This window comes from Aptenodytes patagonicus, chromosome 2 (genome assembly GCF_965638725.1).
Source record: "Aptenodytes patagonicus chromosome 2, bAptPat1.pri.cur, whole genome shotgun sequence".
Classification (NCBI taxonomy): domain Eukaryota; kingdom Metazoa; phylum Chordata; class Aves; order Sphenisciformes; family Spheniscidae; genus Aptenodytes; species Aptenodytes patagonicus.
In genome coordinates, this window is record NC_134950.1 from 7,472,501 (window position 1) to 7,488,510 (window position 16,010).

Consider the following 16,010-nt stretch of genomic DNA (forward strand, 5'->3'; position numbering starts at 1 on the left):
ACCTTTATTTGAAAACTGGATGTGATTGGGTTTCTGTAACTGAGAAATCTTGAATATTGTAATTTTTCTTCACTTTTAAACTCCTTGTCATAATTTCTTTTTTTATGAGTTGCTGTGGAGGCCTAAACAGAATCCCCCAGAACAAGCAACCTTAAATTGCTGAAGTCTACATATAATCTGGCAGTAGAAAACTTTTTACTGCCAAAATTTTTTCTTTCTGAAGGGATAAAGACTGCTAAATGGGAGTATATCAATATGCTTTCAGCTCTGTTAGTAAAAGGAAGACATTCCACTATAAACTACAAAATGAAAGGCATATAAGTATTATGTGAATATGATCAAGCCAGAATTACATGGTTAAAAAAAATCTGCTGATAGCAGTTTCAGACCCTTCACGTCCATCGCAAAGCCGGGGGAAACTTCAGCAACAGCAGGAGCGCCACGGGAGCCCTTTGAATTTTGACTTTTGGATTACTTCTGTGCACAACAGTGGGGAATCAGAGCGTTAGGAGAATATGCAACAACTAACTCAGTGCAATGCACTTAATAAATTACTTTGGTTTAAATTAAATTATTTCCTCTTTAAATGTTATGCATCATAAATACTAATTTTTACTATTATAAAGGTTCTTTTAACTTAGAGGAAATTGATTGTTGCAGAACAGAATGCAGTCTTGTGGGAGTTTTGATAGTAACTTGTTGAAGATGGGAAGTAAAATGGTTCCATCCTGAGGCTGTTACTGTTTTCCCTCCCTCCCTGTCCCTCTCCCTCAACGCTACCCAAAGATAAGTGGTTTGGTGTTTGGTTTTTGGCTTTGGTTTTTTTTTTTTATTAGTTGGTTGTAATAGAGCTTTAAACTGATCAGGTAGGATTCTGACACTGAAAGTAAATGTTTTCAGAATTCTGTCACGTTTCTGTTTCTGATATTTTCTTTATTATGAACGTGGCTTGTTTTGCTACTGTCTTTAATTTTGCATATGGCCTTATTTAAAAATATAAATAATTATGAAAGGATAGCGATCTGCAAAATTCATAGGATGTTCAAAGTGGAAGTCCATTCATTTTTGAAAGCTCCAGGAATGAGGGTGTAGGGAAGTAAAGTCAAGGGATCTTTAAAAAAATTGTAGTCTATTTGATTTATATATATTTCAAATGTAGAAATGAAATACCTATTTATAAATAAATATAAAAATATAAGTAAAATAATAAATAGATTTGAACCTAAAGACATCTTAAAATGTATATTAAAAATTGAGAATTTGTATTCTAATATGTTGCATTTAGAAACTTTGTTAATTTAATGTCAGTTGAGAATCTAGAACTGTATTTTTGTTACTGAATGTGAAAATAAGGTTTTCTTCAGAATTAGCTGAACAGTAATTGGTTGGAATGTTATAGATGCAGCACGTCTTAAATCTTTTCCTTTTTATTTCCCCTCCTCTAAAGGTGACCGGCTGCTTTGTACTGTTAGCCAGTTGCAGTGATCTATAGTAGTCTGTTGCTGTAAACATCCCCGACTGGAAGCTGTACCAGTTCTAGCTTTCAGTCAGATGTTTGCTGCACCTGGCTATTCTTGGGCAACATCAGAAGGAAAAGCTGTCATAAATACATGGGCGCATATATCTCTCTGTAATGCTGTTTCTATAGACACAGTTGAATTGCCTTCGAATGAATTAACCTGATTGTTATTAATAGTGTAGGTATGATTTCTTGAAATCTAGTCTGAAATGGAGATGCAAAGCTGTTGCACATGTATCACTCAAAACCGAGTCCTTCGCTGCCTTGTGGTATGAGCTACGGAATTATGCTTCACTGGAACACAGCGGCGAGTGATGGTTAACTTCTTGTACAATCATCCATAAACCAGACTTGCTTTATGAATTGTCTGTTTTAGCAGCTTCTGTTACTCATGACTTTTAGGAAAAATTATTATAAATGCTGTCAAATATTTAGCAGGCATTTTACCTAATGTGCCTTGCTTTTTGTTGTTTTTTCTGAAATTCCACGTTCTGAGTCTCCTTATGAGTGGGTGGTGCTCTTATTGTTTGTAAGCTGGATATAACCCAAGGCCAAAATAAAGGTTAAAAAAAATACGACACGGGATGTATTTTTGCGCTAACAATGCATAGCATGCATGCTTGTTTGTGGTATGGTCATCTTGGTTTGTGCTACCCCCCACCATAGCACTAAAGGTTTTATTTTTCATGTAAGTAACAGCTATTGAAAGTACTTCTCCAGAATTAACTCTTCACTGATTCAGTTCCAAAATGACTTAAAACAATCATGTCAACAGGAACAGCCATCTGCAAAAAAGCTTCAGTGCTTGCCACTTTTCTCAGAGTGGGAGCTGCACGTGCTGTTTCCTGGATCTTGTCTGGGATTTCTTTTCTCCTTTGTTTCTCTCTAGTCTTCTATTTTTTAAAGGAATGGCCTATGCAAGTAACTTCTGCTGCTGCTACGACAAAGTATTCTTGCACTGTTTTAGCTCTCCTTTCTTCCCCCTCCCAAAATGTTGTCTTTTTATTCCCTAACACTTCAAAGAAAAACTGTTTAATTTATTTGATAGTATAGTAAACCTAGGTATTATTTGTATTATATATATATATAGCTTTGCTATAGCGATTCTGTAAAAGAAGATTATGTCCAAAGATACAAATACTCAGCAAAGTGAAAGATTTTCTCTTTAATTTATCAGAATTAAAACTCTTAGGATTTCTTAGTCCTGGGAAGGCTAGACTAATAAGCATTAGAAAGGTAATGATTTTGAGGCGGGCAGTGAATGATCAAATGTGAACCAAGAACATCCATTCTTCTTCTGTGACGGTCCCGTGACCGTAACTGTTTTGTTTGTTACCTGGGTGTTCTGTCTGGTGACATAGGAACACGTGCGGCGATAGGAGGTACTGAACTTACTTCTTGATCCAATTCATTGCTAGCACCTCTACAAAGATTTGTTTTTAAAGCAACTTAGCAACTTGCACACTTGATACAATCTCAGTTAAAACCAGGTTTTTTAAATATTATCTCTTTGGCTTGATCATTCATGTAGGTGTATTTATGAAAAGGACTTTGAAGCAGAATCTACAGATCTTAATTTCCTTAAAAAAAAAAAAAGGTGCTGGTAGTTGTTTTCCAGGCTTTCTTTGCTGTAAATATTTAGCATTTCCTAGTTGTGTATAGTATTTGGACTTAGAAGAAAGGAAGTGTTCTCTGTTAACAAACTTCTCTGAATGATCAAAGTAAACATGTTATCTCATAATTAATCTAATAGTCATTTTGGTTAGTGCTGTCTTAGCCTTTCCACATGCCAGGTAACAACAGTGCTTTTTTTTTTTCTTAATAAGCTTAGTTCACGTGCAGTTTGTCAGTCCAGTCTTGTGGAATTTTACTTATGCGTACATTTATATTGTACTAGTATCTAATACATGTACTCAAACACAGCTGTCATATGTCTTCACATGAAAACAAATTGAAGTGGCTTGTAACTGCAAGAAATAAATAAATCTAAAAAAAACACACTGCATTTTTGTTTGAGGTTTTTTTGCCAAGTGTTTGAAATACAAGGATCTCCTTTTTCTATACATGACACCCAAAGTACTGACCATCTTAACACATCTCAAACATGGCCGTTGTTTGCAACTGAAGAAGGTGGGGTCTCTCAGAGCGGTGTCCAGATGCGTATTTACGCCATGGTTCCAGGTGAGCTCGCAGGACAGGGATTGCCAGAAGGGATGATGGAATTTGGCATGTTAGCTGTGCAGTTCTGCTGGTGGGGAGGAGGACTTGAAGCAACTGTTGCAGAATTAGGCAGCACAGGGCCACAACTATGCCAATGAATTTTGGGAATGGAAGAGGCTTGACACGTCAGCCTGGTGATCAACAAGCAAGTTACCCCATCGCATTACCGTGGGGCCCGTGACTATTGCTTGCATTATAAGGGGTCATGGATCAGTCTCTGATGTTTTGCAGTGCACTGATTTCGAAGTGGAGGAAAATACCTGAATGAAAACCAGGTTGGTGGTGCAGAGGCCAGCAGTGAAACTGCAGGGACACAGCTAGTAATTTTGGGTGGCTGTCATACGCTGTATATGCAGGTGCAATGTACCTTTGGAGATGGAGCTAGGGAGGAATACAAAGGTCCTCACTGGCTTAGCAAGTGGAGTGCCTGTGAAGACTAGTGTTTGGGGTCTGGATTAGCTGCCTGTGGTTTTCCTCTGAGTGGTTTCTATGACCGCTTAAGAGCAATACTTCAAAGTCCTCGATGACTTTAGACTGGCCTCTGTGAAGCACTGTCTTCCCTTGCTGTGACCTCACAGCTGCATTCAGCAGAAATGCCTGAGCTCGTGGTTTTTCTTCATACAAAGAACAACTGTGAAACATTTGGGGGGCTTCTCCCCCTCCTCTATGTGTGAAATAATCTGCATCTGTGGTTCCTTCCCCCCAGTAAATCAAAACACCTGTTTGGAAGAGAGCTTTGAGAAGGCTGAGGCCTGCCTCTTGGCTGATTGAGTTTATTGAAGTATTATTTTCCTGGACTGCTGAGATCTTGTTTGAGACTGTAGACATTAAATTAAACATACCTGTAAAATCTAAGATAAGGTGTTGAAGCTAAACAGTGTTCTGCTCTCTTGCTGTTACAATTACTTGTATTTCTGAGTAGCTAAATCCATGTGGAGGAAAACAAGAATGAAAAAGATTGAAATAATGGGAGTACCTTGAAAAAGTTCTGGAGGAGGAATGGGAATTAGTTTAAGAAAACACAACACAAATAGGAAGACGTACAAATGTAGCAACAAAAGCTGTAAAATTTAGCACACTAAGGAAACTGTTGAAATGTCCAACACCACAAAGATTTATTTTTGCATAAACAGTTTGAGATGGACATCTTTGAGGACTGTTACCCAGTTTGTGCCACCCCGTTAATCTCCCGTATGTATTTTGGTGGTGTTTCAGTTTTGAAAATTACTTGAATTTGCGATTTCTAGAAGGTGCCTATTCTGAGCGTCAAGGGCCTTGGCAGGTAAGTGCAACAGAATGCTGATCTCCACGGGCTGTGAGAAACCTTTCTCCTATTTTCCTTCTTGTACCTCTACAGCATCGGGGACTGCAGATGTGTATTACCGTGTTGTGGTATTTAGAAGATTAAATGTTAAAAATACCTGTTCCAACTTCATAATGTTAGTAAGGCTTAAGTGTTGCAAGTGCCTTATGAGCTGCGCAAATTGTAGCGCTCACAACATACTGAAGTATGTCTGTGCAGATTCATTTTTGGATACCTTGAAAGCCAATGCTGTATTTGTATTGTTAAGCTAATTTTTAGTTCCTGTAAACATCCTACACTCAGCTATAACAAGTGGTAGGGCTGGGGGGTGGATGTTTACTTCAACTGACTTGGAAAGGCAGCTTTCCTCAATGATCAAGTGACATATTGGCAAGAACGGAATACTATTTTTCAGTAGTATTCAAATAAACATTGTATTGTAAATAATTTCTGTGGAAGTAGTATGTATTTCTATAAATGTCAATATTCAAATTGTGATTTATATTGGCTGTATAAAGGCATACATGTTTATCGTGAAGCAGTCTAACTGATGAAATCTGTATCTTTTTCTAATTGCAAATAAACTGTGATAATACATCTTCGCTTGAAAAGTAACTTCTGATGCCCTGATGATAGAGAAGTAATCTAAAATCTTATATTGAACGTTCAGTTCTCAGCTGCAGCAGTGATTTATTACTTGTTACCTACTTGCTCACTGTCAAAGGAGGAATAGATACATTGGGTAATGCTAAAAAAAACAAAACCCAAACCAACAGATCATTAAAGCAGTAAAACTACTAAGATTTAACCATTTCTGCTGCCCTTTATATCTAACAAAATGAGAAACATCTCATTTTGACGGGGAAAATCTGGATAGGAGAGCGAGGAAGGAGACGAGCATCTTTCGCTTTTCGTGTAACTCTTCTTACATCGTGTCTTCTCTCCTGGAATCCCATTCCTACTAGCGATGGATGCGTTGTTAAATGAAGTATGGCTCCAGCATTTGGAGAATATCAAGTACCAAATCTAACTGTTCAAAAAGAATGCAGATATTTTTATTAAAATGAAAGAATGAAGGACATTGGATTCGTCATCATTGTGAAGCATAACCTGGTTTCTTGAGGACCATTTTTACAATTTTGTATGTCCATGAGTTTTTGAAAGGCTCAGACCCTGAGGTGTAACATTTCTTACTTGCAAGGCAAATACATTATCAAAATTATCAAGAGAATTTTTCTGCATTTAAATTCACATACATGAGCACCTTTTTGTTAAGAGTTAAGCTCTTTGCTGTGCTTTTTATTTTTTGCTTCCAAACTAAAAGAGGTCTTTTTAACTTGCAGAAGTCCTTGTGGGTGGGTTATGTGTAACACATGGCACTGCAAACAATTGCATGCAAGAAAATGCATCAAATTCTCTATTTACACAGAATTCTAGTGTGTGAACACTGCAGTACAGCCATGTATTTACTGTGTGTACATGTCTATGCATGTGAAAAGTTCTAGTGGAGTTTGATTTAGTGCATCTGTTTAACGCATTGACTTTTTCCAGCTGGGGTGAACTAAGGAAGCATGAGGGATGCGAGTTGTCCTCCTCAGGAGGGACCGTGTAGTTCAAAAAAGCTTACCTCCAGAAAAGAATCTGCATGTCTCTCTGTTCCCCAGAGTTAGATGCCTCGTGGCATCCCTAACTATGTCTGAGAGCACTTCGCTCGAGGTTGCTGCGGTATATCTTCTCTCTGTTCTGAAGAAGCATCCTACTGTGAGTTGCCCTGCTCTGGGAATGTCGGGTTTTGACAGCAGGACAGAAGCACGGAGAAGGCGGTGAGAGGCGAGGATGTACCTGTGAAGCTGGAACATGTTGCAGCTCTGCTTTTGTGTGTTACGTGGTGATTAATGTTGACATATGCTCTTGACCTATTTCACTAATGATTTTCTACCCTTGCTCATTAAAAGGAACACGCAGTGCATGCACAGCTCTGTATTGCATCACTGAGTGCGGTGAAATGCACTTGCTGTTCTTTCTCAATCTGGGTCGGTTCCCTTCCTCGGTGTATTCTGCGGCGCCACATACTGCTGTAGCCGAGGGATAGTGCAGTGACCAAAAAAAGGGTCTGATGGCAAGAAAGAATCCTCAAATCAACATTACCGCTGACCAAAAGGGGTAAAGATTCATCTTTTCAGCAGGTGCCTCTATCTGGAACTAATTGGTAGGGTGGATAGTGAGTAAACAATCTGAGCAGATGTGGATGTGTATTTGGTGTTTCAGCAGGTTTGTTTTAAATGCATTTGAGATCCAGAATTCATATTGCAGAAATGTAAATATGACCAAAACTAGAGTCTTACTGGTTTTTTATTATCAAAAGAACAGTTGTGACTGCTTTTGATGGGACAGTTAAAAATCAAGTAGGGGTAAAATGTTAAAATTGGTAAAAACAAAGAGCCTATTGAAGCTTGAAATTTAATTACCATATTTTGAATATTTGGGGTCTGCATTAGTTTGAGTTCTATAATGGTTTCACGCTTGGGGGGTTAAATTTTGTTTAGCTACTCCTTGGATAAATGGGCAGTAGAGTAGGTTATAATGATACTCTCGTAAAACAATTTCAAGTAGTTTGGCTCCTCCTAAGGGAGACAACACACTGAAAAGTGTCAGGACCAGTGTCATGAGATGAATTTTCTAATGGTAAGCCAAGCTGTTGGGGTGTTTTTGTTGGTTTTTTTAGGGAGGCTTTGATAGAATGAGCATTGTGCCAGTGCATCCTTCTATGTGCTTGGCTGCACATGCAGATGTTGTAAAAGCGTAAGCTGCTAACTTATTTTACTTTCTGTGACAGTCTTAATTTGAGAATTAAATAGATTAATTCCCGTACTCTTTCTCCTCAGCCATATTTATTGGGTAATGTTTGTCAGTCTAGTTTGTGCTAAAGTAAAACAAGAAGTTAAACTTCTAACCTAGAATATGTGTTCAAAGAGTCCAAGCATAAAATAACACTGCGGAATTTGAAGCTCTGCGTTAAATCACGTAGTTCACTTTTTTCTTCCATTGTGTTGCTGCTTTTTAAACAGATAAGTCATAATCCCATGGTGCCAGTGACGGCATAAAACAAAATTGGATAAATAGCTGGGAAAAGGATACAGTGTGCATGACTTATAAGATTGTCTGGAAGTTTTACATAGATACTGCAGCAACGGTAAGTCACTTAACGTTAGCCAAAAATTAAACTTCTCTTGAAAAACACATAGGCACAGTTAATGGTTTTTTTCATGGCAATTTTGAAAATGCGCATTTCCTCTTCTGATTAATTCCTCCTGGTTTTGTCTTATGCTAAAAATCCAAACGCTTATTTAAATGAAAGTACATTGGATACCCACCTTTCTTGTCTGTTGTGGCGTTCACTGAGATTGTTCTTCCCCTAATTCAGTGCACTCCCTCTTAAGCAGCTATGCCAGTTCTAACCAGCTTAGTTCACGTTTTGTAGGGGTTCTGCCTGTGTGGCGATTAAGGGCATAGGTAAAACCACTTAAAACTTCCACATAATACTCTTGAATCACTACTGAATCCACACGATTCTGTAGTAGTTGAGTGTGCGTAGTAAGAGTCTTAACTCTGATGCTGAAGTTCAGGAAAGCTCTGGGTTGTTTGGGGTTTTCTTTCCCCCTCTGTTAAGGAACAGCAGACCCCTAACGTGTCCATCTTTAAAAGAGGGGAAAGCCTCACCCATGAAACAATGCTTGGGGCCTGTAAGCCGAATGAAGGAAATGTCGTTCATGTCAGTCTGGATCATTTGTTGTCTGATAACATCGCTTTCTCAGTAGAGAAATAATTTCCTGTAAACAATATGGCTTTATCTATCTTTAAACCCTGCCATTTTAATAAAGTGGAAAATTGTTCTTCCAAACTTTACACAAGCTTTATCTTTGACAGGAAAAAAGGGAGGTGGCAGGGATGAAAGATGCTTTGTGAACTGAACTCTGTTTACTTAAGGTTATGGAAAACATGCTGAAAACATATACATTAAGTGCATAGCTTAATGCATTTTTTTATAAGCCATTTCCCCAAATAGTAATAAATCAGTTGAATTAACTATCTACTAACTAGGAGAAAATGTGATATATTAATAATCTTTTTTGGAGATGTTTCACCCTTAAAGTCTAAGGAATTTGTAAGCTAGCAAATCTCACCTTGACCTGGATTCCAATTTAGTATTAATAGTCAACAGAAACGTTACAGCTGAGTGCGATTTCATGAAATATGCTCTCTTTTGTGCCTGCTGCACATGAAGCCTTGTCTATCCTATTAAACTGTCTGCTGGAGCTATTGTAGGTTGCTTCCCCCCTCCTACCTGCAATGGAGACATAACATATACCCAGTATTTCCACTTTCACAGCTCCTCTGGTTCTCCAGGCGCAGGCACTTCTCGGTTGCCTCACGTGCCGAGGGTTTTACTGGTCTAGCTCTGTCAGCTGGAGACACAAATCTCATACAGTCGCCTTCAGAGAAGCGTTAATGAAATCCTTCTTCTGCTATTAAACAAAGAAACACCCCCTACCCCTTCTTGCATAAATTAGTCTTTAAAAAAGCTGGTGTTACGGGACAGAGGCAGGAAAACAAGAAGCAAACTGGATCTTAACAGACTGAGGAATCTTCATGAGAAGGGGGAAAAAAAGGTACTTTAAAATAGAGTTTTCAGGTCAGAGGCACAGTGTATGCGTGGTGTTGGTGCTAGAGGCCAAGGCCAAGAGAAGATCTGTTGGCTTCTGCTTCAAGACACCGAGTTAAGTGAAGTGAAAGCTGCAGCTACAAACTGAAAAATTGCTTCCTAACTTTTCTTTGAAAAGCTGAAAAAGGGGAAAAAAACCCAAAAATGGCTATCTTAACTGAAGTAACCTGTTGTCTTTCAGAGAATTGAGGTATTCCTTTGTATCTTAAATTTACTGCTGCTTCCCAGTTTTATTTGCTAAAGCTGATTAAAAAATCAAAGAACACCACAAAAAAAAAAAAAAGGAAAAAAATAAACACCAACCCTGTCATTTTTAGATGCGTAGAGACTTGTTTTCTAGAAAAGTTACTTCCAAATTAGAAACCCAGGGAAGGGAAGGAGGAGCGCTAAAATTCGGAACTAAATTTTTTAAGAATCTTATATACGCAATATCAGTTTCAATTCAGAGGACACTTGTGCAGTTTGAGATTTTTCAGTCAACTGTGTAACTCTTTGAGTAGTTTTTAAATGACAGCTACATGCTAAGAACAGAAGCACCGCTTTGCATAAACAGTTTCATACAGGGCTGTTTGCTGCTGCACCTCTGTAGTTAGACCATATCATTTAGAAGTTCTAATGATAAATCCTTAAAATGCCAGATTTGAATTGGAGATGACAAAATTTTAATGCTCATTTTGATGCATGTTAATAAACTTAAACTTTTAAAGAATAAAATAGGTTGTTTCTAATTCCAGTCAAGGAGCATTCAGAAGATGCTTAATTTTGGTTAATATACCCACTCCATATATTCAATAATGTGAGAAATTCTTGTTTTCTACAAGGGAGTTATGCATAAGTGGGATTTACACTTATTTGTATATTATGTATGTAAACAAAGCTGTTGAAGCCAGTTTAAGCTCCAGGGAGAGCAGGACTGGACTTCTGTTTTTGTCTTAACTTCTTGGGACGACATTAAAATGCAGAGACATCTTTAGTTTTGCCAATTTGCCATATAAGCTTTCTTTTCCCTTCTTGATGCCTAAATACCACAGTATGTGCCATGTGTGCTGCTAGAGAGTAAGTGGGTGGCAGTATGATAAGAACATTTTCCATTATTTCACTTGTACATCGTGCTTTGTATTGAAGTTTGGGTCCAAAAATGGCTCCAGATTAATTTTATATGCATTTATGCCAGAACAAGTGAAAGTGTTTTAAGCTAAATGGAACCAAGATACTCGTTTTCTCACGTGGAGTTAATCAGGAACAGCTAGGGGTTTTTAACTACTAGGATATGTGCTCTCAAATGCTACTACTGACGTTCATGTTCTTGCATTATTTGTTTACTTGAGCTGAATTTTTCAAACTCTGCTTCATATTCTGCTGCTTGGTAGTGAACTTCTGGAAGCGCGGACTGGTTAGTTTTTGGCTTGCAGGGGAGTGGTGGTGTCACTAGTCCATCGCATCCGCTCGACCTGTTCTGTTACCTCTTGCCTTCACAACTCCCGTCGGACCTGGGGGGAAGCGTCTGTGCAGAACCAAGCCTGTCAATACCTGTGACCTCTTCAGCAGGGGCGAAATGATTTCGTTCAACTGCAGAACGCTTGCCTGTATTGTAAAATACGTTGTGTTTTAAAGACTTGTTTTAATTCAAATCGCAATGTTGAAGAGAAACTTCCACTTCCAAGGACCTGATTACATTTACCTAAGAAAGTAACATCACTTACTGAAGAATTCTGCATGTCAGCAAAGTGCTGCTTTACCTTGTTGGAGTCTTCCTTTTTTCTGTCAAGTAGTCCAGGCTCCTGCAGAGTTTTGGGTCCAAAACTGAAATTCTGATGATGAGGCATATGTCCCACTACCCCAAACTATTTTGATGCAATTAATATAAATGCTATTTAAAGCAAGGTTACTTAAATGAAGGAACTGATTATTGAAAGGTGTCTTCCTTCCTCCGCTCTTGCGGCAGGACGTTCCCGCAGCGTTGAAGGGTCCTACCAGGCTTGTGTTGTGTTTGTCTCAGTTCGTACACGACAAAAAAGTCTGAAGCTTCACCCACTTGTATTGAGACATTCTGGCTCTCACGTGCTGTGCAGAGCACTGCTGGTCCTTGGGAATATACCAGCTAGCTGGATGATGGGAACAAAGAACCGCCTTGACATAACCATCACCAATTTCCCTTCCTGAAGATTGCTCCTGTGGCCACAAGGGCTAGTTATTTTCTAATGAACGATTTAAAAAAAAAAAAAAAAAAAAAGGGAATAGGCAGAACACATTGTAGTGTGGCCCTAATCACAAAATGGCGTTCCCCACAGCTTGCCATTACTGTGCAGTGAATTTTCGTGCAGGAACTTAGTATTGCTATTTCTGTAATAAAGTTTACGTACTCCCATTAAGTAAGTAAGTAAAGTAAGTAAGTACTCCCATTAATAAAGCCCGCAGTATCAAGTGATGTTATCAGACACACACGCACGTATAGATCTGCCCCTCTATCTGGACAGGAAATACCGGCACGTCACTACTTCCATTGCACTCTTCCTTTTTCTGAAGCTTGTGGTCCCCACTGTGTATACCTGCGTGTCAGAAAATGAGAATTACTAGGCTTCTGAATTTTTTGGTGATGTTGTGGTGATGTAGGGTTTTTTAACTGGACCCTGTTGATCTTTATTTTTTTTTTCTAGAAATAAAAACACTTTGGCACTTACATTGTTAGGAACAAATGTTTTGGGAATTCCTAGATTGCGATGTTTAAAAGACACTTTTAAAGCAAATAGAAGAACATGTTTATGGCGAATTTATATTTATTTTGTGGGGTGTAGTATTGGTCCTCAAGGTTGGTTTTTTTTAATCCACTCACATAATTAAGGTTAAGAGCTTTGTCCAAACTTAGAAATTGTAGAGCGTTCCAGTTGGTTCTTTTCAGACGGAGAATTCCGTTACTTGCAATAAAGGAATTCTTTATCTTTCACTCCTACTTGTCTCCTCAGAAGTAAAGGAAGAGTTCTCCCTCTCAAGGAAAGAGAACAGGGAAGCAAGTGCTGGTAAGGCAAAATCAGAGTGTCTCTGGTGGCCTTCGTCTGAGAAGACAGGAAAGGGAGGAGCGAATCCTCCAAGTTTAACAAAGACAGAGGTACGAAGGACCTTTTTTTGCCAGTTTCCAGAGTACAAACCTTATTTGTAGACAGTAAAGAGAAGAAAGGATTATCCAGTGAACCAGGTTCACTGGATAATGTTCACAAGGATCCAGAAATGTTCACAAGGATCTCTCTCCCTTTTTGTTTGTTTTATAGGAGGTGGCTTTTTGCTTGGTAGTTAAATTTGTTAGATGCAGCCATCTGAATGCAGTTTTGAAGAATTGCTGTGGCCTAACAGGGGTTGTTGTAAGACTGCCTTGATCTCTAAGGGTTGAGCAAGTTCAGGCTCCCTTTGCTTAGAGCCAGTATCAGGAACAGGTACATAATTTTTCGCTGCTCTAAACAGCCTGTTCTTCACTCCGAGCTCCACGTAAAGGCATGGAGTTGGGAATATCGAGCTGGTTTGTGTTTTAAGGAATTTGCATTATCAGGGTTAGTTGCAGCTAGGAATATTTCACAAGGGTATCTTCCAGGGGGTTCACAAGACGGCATTTTCTTAGGTGTGGAAAGATACCAGGCAAGTCTTGCAGATGATATCGTCCGGGGAAAGAGGATTCACCAAATCCTCTAATTCGGAGAACGCTTCTGTGAAGGCCCAAAAGCTTAATTGGTATTATGAAGATAAACGGTCCATCTCTGACAACCAAATTGTCATAACAAACATTACATAGGACAGAGCCCAATCTCAGAGGTTTCTGGACACGTGGCGATCAGTGTTCATATTTTATGTAGAATAGGAAAACTTCACAGAGCGTAAGAATCCAAACTTTTTGAGATTATGAGTAAAAAAACAGAAAAAATCAAAAATATGAAAGTGAATCGGGTGAGAATATCCCACTTACAAATGATTTTCTAATTCTCAAGGATTATAAGGTAATTAGGTGCTGAAGTAGCCCTGAAAATAGTATTTCCCAAGTCAGCATGCTACGTGACAATTTTATCTTCTGCTACTTGAAGGTTTGCCAATGTGTGGTGTTCTTATGACTTCTGTCACAGAGATGCAACAAAATATTAAGCAAAAGGAAGTATTCTGCGTACTGTTTGATCACTCTTGGTTTTAAGTACATTAGACGTACACTGTGACACAGACCCACTCAACTGACTGGTAAATACGGGAATATGGGGAAACTTGCTCCTAATTTATTCTCAATGTTATGAGAACACTTTTATAAGGATTTTCAGTGCTTTGTAGGAATAGTTTAAATGGCACACTTTGTAACTTTAATCCTGAGAATTTTTTTTGCTAGTTAAACTTTCGTTGGCTAGCAATACTTAAACACAGAGTCGGTGGGGAGAGAACAAGTAATATGTCTCTTTACTGTGAAATGGAAAAAACCTTCATTTCTTCAAGGTATCTAAGAATCAGTATTTGACCATACTATAAACTGATTTTTCTGAACCAAAAATGGGATGTAATTTTACTGAAGTATGTTAAATATAAGGAGACTAAAAAAAAAAAGTATCAGAGTGGTAGATTCTGTTTGCCCATTTCTTTTAAACTAAGATACTAAAAAATGGCAAAAATGCCTCCCCCCCTCAAAGAAAAAAGAGCTTCATGCCCAAACTGAAACTCCCTATTTATTTTCTAGTAAATCATGATGTGACAACATACACAAGCAGCCCATCTGTATAATGTCATCTATTTACTGCCACTGTCCTGAGCACAGCTGCTCTTTGGAGTTGCTCCTTCTGAACATCTGTTAAAAATGAACTCATTACCCTCGAAAACCTTCATTAAAACTCGCTGTGTGTCAGGTCTGATAAGGCTGGGTTTTCCATCAGGGTTAGGTGCTGTTCTGAGACAGCTGCCTGCCCCACTGAGCAGTATGCCATCTGACTCATATCTGTATGGATGTTGTCTCTCTAATGCCCTATTGTAAACACGGTGGGCTAAGGACCTTTTCACTTGCTTGTTTATAGTCTTTCTGTTCTGCAGGAATGCTAACAGGGATGTTACATCTCCCACTAGTAAATATATTTGCATCTACATTTAGCTCTGGCTTCCTCTCATTAGAAAACTTGGTGAAAACTAAGTTAAGAAGTTGTGAGGAATCTTTTTCACGTGTGTTCTCTACGTTATGATTACGTGCTTCTTGATCAACTAAATTGATTGGCCCTCTGTAGGCTTTCGGTGAAGCACAGATTTCCCAGATTTCTAAATATTTTGCTCCTTTCTGAACCTTTTTGAGTTTTTGCTACTGCACTTAAAAGTCCCTATTTTTAATCAGTGACGTCAGGAAATGAAAACTTTCGCCATTTCACATGTTTAGTAGCAGACAATAAATATTTAAATAATCTTGGATGGTCTTTCATGGTAAGAGTAAAGTTTTAGATATAGTTTTTCATCTTCATTTTTTTTAAGACTAGAAAAATCTATTGCATGTTGAACAATCAGAAATAATTTCCATACAGATCTTCATCTTAAAACTTTTTTTCTGTTTCTTTTGACTGCTTAAAGTGCAAGTTTAAGGTATTGTCCCATAAAGGCTGTATGCATGGTAGTGGTAAGAAAAATCAAGATCTAATGAAGTTTTTTCTAGGGCTACGCTGATAAGAATGTTAGCTTATTACTACTTCAGCTGCTGAAGCAGTAGTCAGTATTGTGGGATGTACAACGAAGTCTGCAATACCTTACTAAAACAGCCCCTTTTGATGTAGAAGCATTTTAGTTAAACCTCATATCTCTTTTTTTCGATAAATGCCTTTTTTGATTTTACAAGCAGGCAAGTACATTCTGTGCATCTGCGAACTGTTGTATAAAGTTAGGAGGAGTTTATGCTCTTTGGTTTAGGGATAGAAAAGTTTCCTCCTGTAAATAAGATGTAGGCTAAGACTTGAATCTGTCCAACGTACAGGCTACATCAATACTGATAAATACACTTGCTCCAGGGAGTGATTCTTTTCCCCCGGCTCTTTTCCCACCACCACCCAAAAGACTGCACCCACAGTGCTCAGGGCTGTCCCCTCTAGACCGGCTGCACCCGCTTTACGTAGCGCTTGACATTGGATCTCGTCCATCACCCGCGTAGTGCCCTGTCACAAGACAAATACATGGGTGTGTATTCCCTCCTTTCCTTTTCAGAAGTGTCTGAGACCAGGGGGCTGTGCTGTACCTCATTGGAGCCGTGTTCTCGG

At 38.6% G+C, this 16,010-nt stretch overlaps 1 protein-coding gene across 1 annotated transcript in view; it reads left to right on the top strand.

The window, feature by feature from the left end:
- The first annotated feature begins 7,135 nt into the window (after nucleotides 1–7,135).
- ZFAT (zinc finger and AT-hook domain containing) overlaps nucleotides 7,136–16,010 on the top strand; it is a 125,575-nt gene continuing 116,700 nt past the window's right edge. The window contains exons 1-2 of the mRNA XM_076329056.1: nucleotides 7,136–7,205; nucleotides 8,111–8,235. The gene's annotated coding sequence lies outside the window, so the exon portion shown is untranslated. The remainder of the gene's footprint in view (nucleotides 7,206–8,110; nucleotides 8,236–16,010) is intronic.